Genomic DNA, 10,978 nt, shown 5'->3' on the forward strand with positions numbered 1-10,978 from the left:
GACATCAAGAATCAGCATATGGATCTCAACAACAGTGATGATAAAAGTGCAGTGCATGATGGGAGCCATCAATCAAAACTCATCAATATCTCCCAGCATGCATTGCAGCATGAATAAATTATGCTGAATTGCCTTAGTATTTTTTTTTATTATTATCTGCTTTTATTTTTGCTGTTGTTTTTGTTGCAACCTTTTAGTAGCTTGTTTTGTGATGTTCAGAGTTTTATCTGATTATTTTGTTGATTGTCACCGTTGTTGAGATTCATACGCTGATTCTTGATGTCTGTGTTGGTCTAAATCGTGCAGTTGTTCAAAACCTTTTTTGTACACTGTGTTTTTAAAGTTTTTCAGATAATTTGTTTGTCACTGCTGGCTCACATGCAGTAGTGTCACAGAGCTATTATACTCAAAAACGTGAAATATATTAGTATTAAACATTCCTCATTCAATGAAAGATAATAATCTTTATGAGATCAGTGAGGCCACTTTATGACGATCATGTCATAAACAACAAATGGCCAACAACACATCACGTTTTCTCTCTGATTTTCATACCATAACGAATGTGTTTTATAAACACACAGTTAAAGCAGTCCGAGGAAATCTAAGGTTAGAAAATCAAGGGTCAAGAGCCCAACTAAAGCAAATACTCATCTCCATAATGGTGACTTCAAACTTTATTATTTTCAATAAAACATCAACGTCTAAACCTCTGGTAATTCTCAATAATAACTTTTATGACAAATTGATTTGTAATACAATATGTTTAAATTACAGGCAACCACAACTGGCAGGTTTTTCTTTTATACCATAAACTGGAGTTCAATGCCATAAAACCTCAAATATTTCTACCGTATTTTTTATGGTAAAGCACTTGCAACCAGCTGCCAGTTTTTTCTGTAAACTTTAGTTCAATGCCGTAAAAACTAAAATATTTCTACCATATGTTTTACGGTAAAGTACTGGCAACCACAGCTGGCAGTTTTTTACCGTAATCTTTAGATAACTGTCGTAAAACCTAAAATATTAATACCATATTTTTTATGGTAAATCACTTGCAAACCAGCTTCCAGTTTTTTACTGTAAACTTTAGTTAAATGCCGTAAAACATAAATATTTCTATCATATTTTTTAATGGTAAAGTACTGGCAACCACAGCTGCCAGTTTTTTACTGTAAATTTTAGGTAAATGATGTAAAACAACCGTATTTTTTTACGGTAAGGTACGGTAAGGTTTTTTTTACAGTGGCCGTACATTTAACAGAATTTTACTGTAAAATTACATGAAATGTCCCGTGAGAGCTATTACAGTTTTTCACTGTATATAGTTCACTGTATATTGCTTTTTTACCATTAAAATTACGAATATTTTTTTACAGTTTAGGGGCCATAAATAATTTCATTAGCATTTTTATTAGCCTTCTCTAAACATACATATAACATGGTTTTATGAAATTATTAATAAAATGCATAGGTTTGGAATCCTTAGATTTGAAAAGAAGTATGATCACACTCTTTAACTGTATACACATGTATATCCTAGAGTTTCAGAAAAGATCTCAACAATGTCACAGTGTGCTCACATTTGCCAAGATACTTAGATATCTGATGTATATAATTTCCCAACTGAGCTGACCTGAGCTATGCTACCCACTTTAATTTATAGCTCTATGCTGTTTCTTAACGATTGTTTAATAGTTGTTTGTTTATATTCTTTCTAGAGAATTTGAGGATAAATATCTGAGCTACTTAAATGAAACAACTAAGAACTCAATTAAGGCTCCAGAGTATTGCATCATGTACTGTCTATTATGGCTATTTTGTTTCTTCCCACAGATCGTAGTGTCCTGGTGGACATTGTTGTGTATGGAGGGCTCTGACCTGACGCTGGCATACCTGACCCCAAAATGTCCAATCTGAAGGGAGTCTGTGAAACCTCAGTTTGTTTCCATTCCAATTTACTTACTTTTTTTGGCCATCTTATTGTAGTCACGTTTGTCTCGATCGTGGTTTAGTATGTCTATTCCTTGCTTTCTCTTTCATTCTCTATCATATTTCTGCTGAAGCTTTGCCCCACCCAGTTTCTTCAGAAAACATTGTTGATATAGCTTGGAGAGATGATGGATTAACTAATCCAAACCTCAAAAGGGTGTGCGCAACACTCAAGAAGCCAAGAGTGCTCATTTACGCACAAACACACTAGAACCTTCAGCTCCAGCGGCTTAGACATCATTCACAAATAATAAAGACATGACGATGTGTCATTTCTTGACAAGCAGATGTGGCTTTGAGAGGGCATGTGTTCTCTCGTTAGCAGGTCTGTAGCAGTCAAAGAGGGGTGACTGAAGAAAGGGAATGGTTTGTGGGTTCAGAGGTTATCAAACAAGCTGTCTACACAGGTTCTCTTAAACAGTCCATATCGAGGTGATACCCAAACAACTTCAGATTGTGTAGAATAAGTCACAAGAGGCTGTATTATACAGAGATTTTTTGCACAGTAAGAGTTGTTGTTTTTTATGGCCCCAATATACCAGATACTTAGATGAATATGTAAAAATGCGCTGCATGCTTTTCTCTCAATGAGAAAATAAACACACAACAAAAATGAAAGTACTGAGAAAAACAGCAGTTAAAGGTGCTGTATGTAACTTTTTCACTCTACTTAAGCATACAAATGCCATATGTTTGCAGATATTTACAGTAGGAAACATGATGAGTTCACATACTCATTTCTCTGAAAAACACTTCTAAAGTCAATTATTTTACTTTGAAATGTGCGTTCCGTGTTGGAATGTCTGTTTTTTTTTTGGTGTGTTTGATCTCGCCCACTGCCAGTTCACCCAACACCCGGGATGCCAGTTGGCAGGAACACAGCGTATTTCAGCCAGCAAACAAACTGGGTCAGAGATTGCAGATTCTACCCAACCTAAAACCTTGGTATCCATCTAAGAATCTCTATGAATGAGAGCATATTAAAACTCGGATAAATCAACTCATCAACTTACAGTGTGTGAGTCTCCTCGGCTTTCATTGCCAATTGCGCTCGTTCCTGTTGTGTGTCCCTAATCTGGCAACCAACGTTAGCGTCGAGTCTGAGGCGGAGGGGGTGGGGGACAACAATCAACAATCTCCAGTATTTTGAATTTGGACTGCAGTACCTATTTTGACCACTAGCTGTCACTCTTACAGACTGCACCTTTAAGAAAGCATCTGGTCATAGTGATTTGGATCTGTTTGCACTAGCTCCACAATAAACATTTCGGCAAAGTTCTAAATGCCCAAAATTAACTCCACACAAACTTAGTTTTGCCCTGATTTAGTTCGAAATGATGTCACACCAGTTCGTTCTTTGATTGCGCTTGCGTTACATCCGTCAGCTGCGAGTATATTTGTATGCCAGCAGAGGGCACTCTTACCACTCGCTCTTCCGCCATCTTGGACTCAGTTTCCCATAGTTCTTTGTCTGTCATCAGTGTAATCATGTGCAGCTGTTTCTCATAACCTCATTATCTCTTTGTCTCTTTTCCTATTTATACCATTTCAGTCGTTTGTAACTTTGTGAAGTCTTGACTTGTGTTTCACAGTATTACTGAGTGTTTCCTTGTTTTCTGGTGTTTGATATCTGCCCATGTCCTGGATTTATCGTTCCTGTCTTGCCCTCTGGATCTGTATGTTTGTTTGGACTGATTAACTGTGCTCTGACCATCTGCCAGATTTATGGACTGTGGCTTCGAATTGTGCTATCAATAAACTGCATTTGGATAAATCGATGTGCTCAGTGCTGTCCATAACAGCTTGAAGAATATCAAGGCATTTAGGTTCATCATGAAAGCAGGTTTCTAAAATCCCCTCAGTTGTGGTAAATGTGTGGCCTTAAATGGGTTATAAAACTGTGTCAACAGTAAAATGATCACCAATACTCAATAAACAGTTTAAATTAATCAAAATAATCAACAATTATTATATTTTGTTCTTTAACTGTAGACTGTGAAAATGTGCAGTGACAGGAACAGGAACAGAGATAACCTACTATAACCGAATAAACATAAAACATTTGTTCTTCCAGTCTCAAACAACCTTGATAAAACTTCAGATAATGCCATTATCTGTTAATTTGAACCTGAAAAGCATAGTATCTGTTTTTTTATAACACCGTCTTATACGGCCACCCTAAGCAGAAGAAAATAGCCGCTGACCTTGATAGCACTCTATATTTAGGGACTATCGCTTGTCATGGAGAGGACAAATCTGCAAGGGTGGTGGAGACACTGATGTGGAGAGCAGCCTTCACTGTTCAGTAAAGAGTTTTGTGTGTGTGTGTGTGTGTGTGTGTGTGTGTGTGTGTGTGTGTGTGTGTGTGTGTGTGTGTGTGTGTGTGTGTGCGTGCGTGCGTGCGTGCGTGTGTGTGTGCGTGCGTGCGAGCGTGTGTGTGTGTGCTTGCTTGCGTGTGTGTGTGGTCGTGGTATTCCCTACGTTAAGGGGACAAAATGTCCCCAAAAGTATCGTAATACCGGTAAATTTTTACCTTTTGGGTTATAAATCATACAGAATGATCACTTTTGAAAATCTAAAATAGCAGATTGCAGAAAATAGCAGAAAATAGCAGACCATGTTTGTGTGTGTGTGTGTGTGTGTGTGTGTGTGTGTGTGTGTGTGTGTGTGTGTGTGTGTGTGTGTGTGTGTGTGTGTGTGTGTGTGTTTGTTTGTGTTTGTCTTTCATGAGATTCTCAGAAGCTCAGGAGTTAATGGAATTACAAATTGGGCCAAAAAAGGCAATACGATGACCACTGGTGGCTAATGCCGAGTTCAGACTGCATGATTTTAGCCCCGATTTTGGCTCGCCGACAGGTTTTGAGAAATCGCCGACAAATGCCCGAAATCACAGGCAAATCGGTGCTCGTTCACGCGAGTGACAATCACGCAGTGTGAATGAGCAAAGACACGATCTGAGAGAATCACCGACGAGTCGCCGACGCCCGTGAGATATTTGGCATGCTAAATATCTGGACCTGTCGGCGATTCAAAATCCTCCTGTGTGAAAAGTGTTCTGACTGAAAACTACATCGGCGATGACCGACAGCCAATGAGAGAGCAAGATACAGAGCAGCAGGGAGTTCGGGGAGGAGTTATAGACCACAATATCAGTATTTTAATAGATATATTTACAATTATATCAAACAGAAACAAAGCACAAATATTTGCTTGACCAGCAGCAACAGCAGCACATTGCAACATTATTTATTTACCCCAAACTCTCTTTGCAGAACACACAGTCCTTGCTCCCCCTTCCCAGCCATTTCCTCACGCATAATGTTTTTCTTTTTCTCCTTTTCGCTGCAAATCAGTGCACAGACAATTTGGATCGCAAGCTTCTTGTAGGCTATCATTTTTAATAACAATTTCAAACTCGCGCGAGAACTGCGGTCTTATGCACGCGGGATTTTGCGTTATTTCCTTATCACTTCTCGCGTGTGTTTGGTTGCAAAACGTAGTTTGCGGGCCAGACAGGAGTTGTCTGAGATTCTTCCTCCTGAAAGTCATGCAGTGTGAAACCTCCTGTCGCCGATGCATCGTGCAGTGTGAACACACCAGCAACTGAATTTTACCCTGGATAGTCATGCAGTGTGAAAAGAACAGTGACCCGACTACTTTGAAAATCGTGCAGTCTGAACTCGGCATTAGCGACTCGTCAGCCTTTCTGCAAACCAGTGAGAATAAAAGTATTCCTTTTCCAAGGCCTGTTATGCTAACACAGCATTTCGAGTCATTAGGATGTTCTGTCTTGCCATCTTTTTCCATCTTGTTTTTGAAAAGAGAAGAAGAGACTGATAATATATATATATATATATATATATATATATATATATATATTTGCAGAAACTATTTGCAAAAGCAAATAGTTGCTTATCAGTGTAAATAGTGATAGATGCTATTTACAACAAATGTAAATAACAAAAATGTATTTTCTTTGCACCATGTCAATAGTGTTAGATGTTATTTATACTGCAAATAGAGATACATATACTGTATTTGCGCCTCAATGTATTGTAGTACATTCTAAAACAGTAATAATAATAACATACTCAGTGTATATTTATCAAAATTGTAAATGGATGTTGTATTATTGGGACCTTAATTCTCACTATCTCTAAAGGCAACCCCTAACTCTTGGTGTGATTAAACACTCAATATTTGTTTCCCTGCTAAAAAATCCAGTTGACCAGCATTAATTCCATGTTGGCCCAGCCTGGTTTAACCTGGTTAGAGCTAGTATAGTTCTGGTAGTTCAAACCAGAAACCAGCACCCCATGCTGGCCCTAGTATGAAAAACATATCTTATGCTGGTGACCAGCAATGCAGGGTTATGAAAGTATTTTTGATGAAAATTCTACTGAAGGTGCCGTATCCATGTTTAAATGCTGTAGTCCATCTATATCCGTGCACTTATGCCATCTACATTTGCGCATCTGAACTGGTCATCTGTGCATGTGCTTGTAATTAACTGCACTAATTAGTGTGTCCAGTAGTAATACTCACAAATTAGTCGCAGAAGAAGAACACCCTAGCAACTGTATAGCAACACGCTAAAAACACTAGCATTATGGCAATGAGTTTATGGGGAAGTACCACTCATATTTTCTACATAAAGTGTAAATATTTTTCTGTATCTGCAATTATATTTGGTGCTGCCATGGTAACTGAAGTTACATTACATTTAATGAAAAAAAAAAAACCCCTGTACTATCAAATGTTGTTATGCCAAGGTAGATACAATTGGAAAGATTCACAATCACACACAACACACACGGGATATTCTTTGTGCTGTTCCACAATTTATCCCTGAACCCAGTTTAGCCAAGGAAAAGTTTTGAATGGAATTTTCCCTTAATGGGAAAGACTTGTCAGCCCATCCCAAATGCGGATATTCACCCAACATACCCTGCCAGTAGGATTCTATCACACAACCACATACGTATACAGACTCGCAAAACACACACAACCCGTTCCATCATGCTCATTCACCATGGGGTCATAATATAACAGAAGCCTGTCAACACCTAGCAGTCATCCAACAATCAGAGCAGAGCACTGGTGTCAGCAATAACACACATACTTCAACCTCATACACACACACACACACACACACACACACACACACACACACACACACACACACACACACACATGAACATGCAGGCAAAAAAAAACACACCCCCACATTCACATTCCCACATTAGCGGTTATACAACCATGTATAATCAAGGACAGACACAAGAAGCGCTTTTCCCCCTCACCCTCTTTCACTCACACACACTTTTAAATCCAAACCTCTGTTATGTTATGTTATGGCCTTTTGTGCTTGTCAATCACCCTGTCTCCTGTTTCCCACATCTGCCTGCTGTGGCCTGGCCCCTGGCCACCAGTCTGCATGGGCAGAAGTCTCTCCGGTGTCATTTCCTGTTTCGCTTTGGGCCAGGATGATGGTGAGGGTGTGTTGCTCATCTCTACTTATCTGTTCCTTTATAAAAGTCAATTCAGTCATTAGCAGTGCCCCTAAGTTTAGGGGCCTGACGTTATCCAGCTCCTTTCGTGCTATGGACATGGATGATATCTCATACCTTGCAGATTTCGCCTGGCGGATGATACAATGGGTGAAAAATCCTGTTAATCTACATGATGTAGTTTCTGCAACACTAGTGTCACCTAGCCGAATTACGAAAATACAACATATTTTGCAAACGCCCCTTTTGCGCATCGCGGCTACCCCAAATCAAACATCACAATTACAGCTCTTGTGGGTGCTTGTGGGGGCATGTCTCAAAAGGTAAAAGTAGGCTACCTTCAATAAAAGGTACAACATATTAGGAATACATTTAGTTGTGCTCCTATGTGTCATGAATAATGAATTGATTAGCTAACACTCTGTCTAGAGCGAATATGAGCATCTCGCTTATAATAAACCCATCCAACATGTCAGCAACTGGCGCATTTTTTAACACGCCAATTGATTGGTAGATGGCAGCTCTATGATGTCACAAGGAGCGTCCATGAGTATAAAATGGTGCCTGCCTTATGCTTGGTACACATTATATGATTTTGGGCTGTCCCAGACAAAAGAAAAGAACGAAAGGCTTCTAGCAGGTCGTCAGACCAAAAGGACCAAGGAAAACACAATACATTAATATAAATTGATTGTAAATCACAGAAGTAAGGAAAAACTAGATGTACCGCATGGCGGTACAAAATATGACCGCCGCTCAGGCCTGCACTGGCTTTCCACAAAAATAAATGACGTGGAGCAATTTGGCTGTATTGCGTGTTTATGTATATAAGTTGTATATTTTAAAAGACTGTCTGGAGTATTCCTGTGGATCATGGATAATTTAGAGTTTTGTAATTATTTGCCATTACTATTTAAGTTTTATATCAAAAGTCATTAGTTTAGACCAGGGGTGTCCAAACTCAGTCCTGGAGGGCCACTGTCCTGCAGAGTTTAGCTCTAGCCTGCCTCAACACACCTACCTGGAAGTTTCTAGAATGCCTAGTAAGACCTTGATTATCTGGTTCAGGTGTGTTTAATTGGGGTTGGAGCTAAACTCTGCAGGACAGTGGCCCTCCAGGAGCAGGATTGGACATCCCTGGTTTAGACACTTAACATCCATAATGTGAAAACGTCACATCCATAACAGTGGTTTTCCCTACATAATGTATTACAAAAATGAGTTTCAAAAACACACTTATTGGCCCTCATTTATCAATCTTGCGTAGAAACGGGCGTATATATTGGCGTAAGATTATGCTTACACTCTTCTCATCGCCTGATTTATGAAGCTGTGCGTACCTTTGAAATTCTGGTGTACGCAATACCTGACCTTGATAAATGCCGCGGCTGAAATCGATCGTCAGTAGAATAACACGCGGCGTGCACGCCCCTAAATATTCAAGTCTCCGCTCCCCCCACGCCCTCATTTTACGCCATGGACACACGGAAGACGGCAAAGAAGAGAAACTTCTTTGAGAAAGAGGGTGCTTCTCAATTCTTATTTGTGCATCCTCGTTTCCTCTCCTCGCTTCCTTTCCTCGCGTCTCAGCTCCGCCCCCTGTAGGATGCGAGGGAAGGCTGCAAGGAAAAGACGCGAGGACGGAGGGATCGAATGAAAGCTTTTTTTATACATTGGAATACTTGATCACTCGAGCGTCACTTCATCGCGTCATCAGCAGCGCTCAGAGGATCTGCCCTCATGTTGTTGAAATTTGTTTATTTAAGAAATTCATAATAAATAATAATAAAGAAAGATACCCTGTTGAAATATGTGAGGTGTGTGGTTTATATAAACTGCAAAAGTAAAGTATAAATCAAAATTATTGTGACCGATGTGAAGGGGGAGGAGAATTTATACGTGCGTCACGTTTTAGTCGATAAAACTCTTCCGCATAGGATGCACCTGTGTATCCTCGCTCATGACTCCTCTGGAAGCCTCCTCACTCCTCGATCCTCGACTCCTCGCGGTGCAATTAGAGAATTGAGATGTCCTTCAAGATGGCTGTGCTCGATCGGTTTCCGGGTCATAGGATGGAGGACAGAGGAGAGAGGAGACGAGGAGGGATATTGAGAAGCACCCAGAGAAAGCGAAACCAGGGAAGTGGAAAGAAACAAAATTGATTTCTAGATTTTTATTATTATTTTTTATTATAATATTTATTATTAATGACGCTTATTGTTATTTAGAAGAAGAATGTCGTTATTATTATTATTTGTATTATTATTATTATTATTGTTTAAAATAAGAAGAATGGCATTTTTATTATTTTGTCAGTCTGAATAATTTTTTTGGGCCTTTCATTACTAAACCCAGTCCGTGCACATCTGCCGGGCCTAACCCTGGCCTAACCATCGTTTCAAAGAATAGTACAACGGCGAGCGCGTCGAGTATAAACGCCTCGTCCGTTTGGGGAGGTGCGCGCGCCTTCTGCGGAGACTCGCGCTGCGGAGCCAGGCGAAAGTATAAACAAGGCTTGAATCGTCAGGTAAAGCGCACAGGCTCGCAACTGAAGGAATACATATGCCTACAATTCAAATGCTTTGGTAAATTCACACAAATTAAACATTTTAGTCCATGTTGCACAAAAATAAACACTGAAGTTTATAATTACTATGTTGTTGTTTTTTTTACAGTGGGTCATAATATATTATATCTTTTAGTATGTCAATGCGTTTTGTGGTGTTAGGAATTGTTTTTCTGCGCATTCCCGCACTCAAAACGTGCGTACACCACCTCCTGAGCTGGCGTAGGATTTGAGCGTGCCGTACGCCAACGTCCATATTGATAAATCTCAAAGTCACCGTGGTTTTGGGTGTACGCCAGGTGTACGCTGGAAATTTGGTGTACGCACTTTTGATAAATGAGGGCCATTGTGTTCAAGCAAGTCCTTTTCATGCTACATCGGCAGTTTGTTTAATAATTCACAGACAATTTCTACAAACCTCAACCAAACGGTTGAGGTGCCTGTTGATGGTAAAAGTCAGTTATCTGACTTTGGCATGGGATTGTTGTGTTTTACTGAAATAAAAAACATTTTTCCCCAAAAAAGTGGTTTTATCTTGTAGCCCTGGTCCCAGAGTTTTAAAAAAACAATGTTAACAAAATTAAACTCATTCCCACTGTACCTAGTAGAACACTTAAGTAAATGTCCCATTGAAATTAATGGGATTTTATGGATTTAGGTGAAGAAATTAATGGGATTTTATGGATTTAGGTGAAGAAATTAATGGGATTTTATGGATTTGGGTGAAGAAAGTGTACACATAATACATTTTGGTCTGTACCATGAAGAGAAAACTGATTCAACTATATAAACTATATATTTTCTGAAAGCGTAGACTCTCAGGAAGTGATCTAACATGGCATGAAACATGTCCCACCCACCTCATTAGTATACTGCCCAAGCATAACACATTGGGTATTGGTAAATCGGG

The sequence above is a fragment of the Scardinius erythrophthalmus genome (genome assembly GCF_964197995.2).
Source record: "Scardinius erythrophthalmus genome assembly, chromosome: 21".
In the NCBI taxonomy this organism is placed as follows: Eukaryota; Metazoa; Chordata; class Actinopteri; order Cypriniformes; family Leuciscidae; genus Scardinius; species Scardinius erythrophthalmus.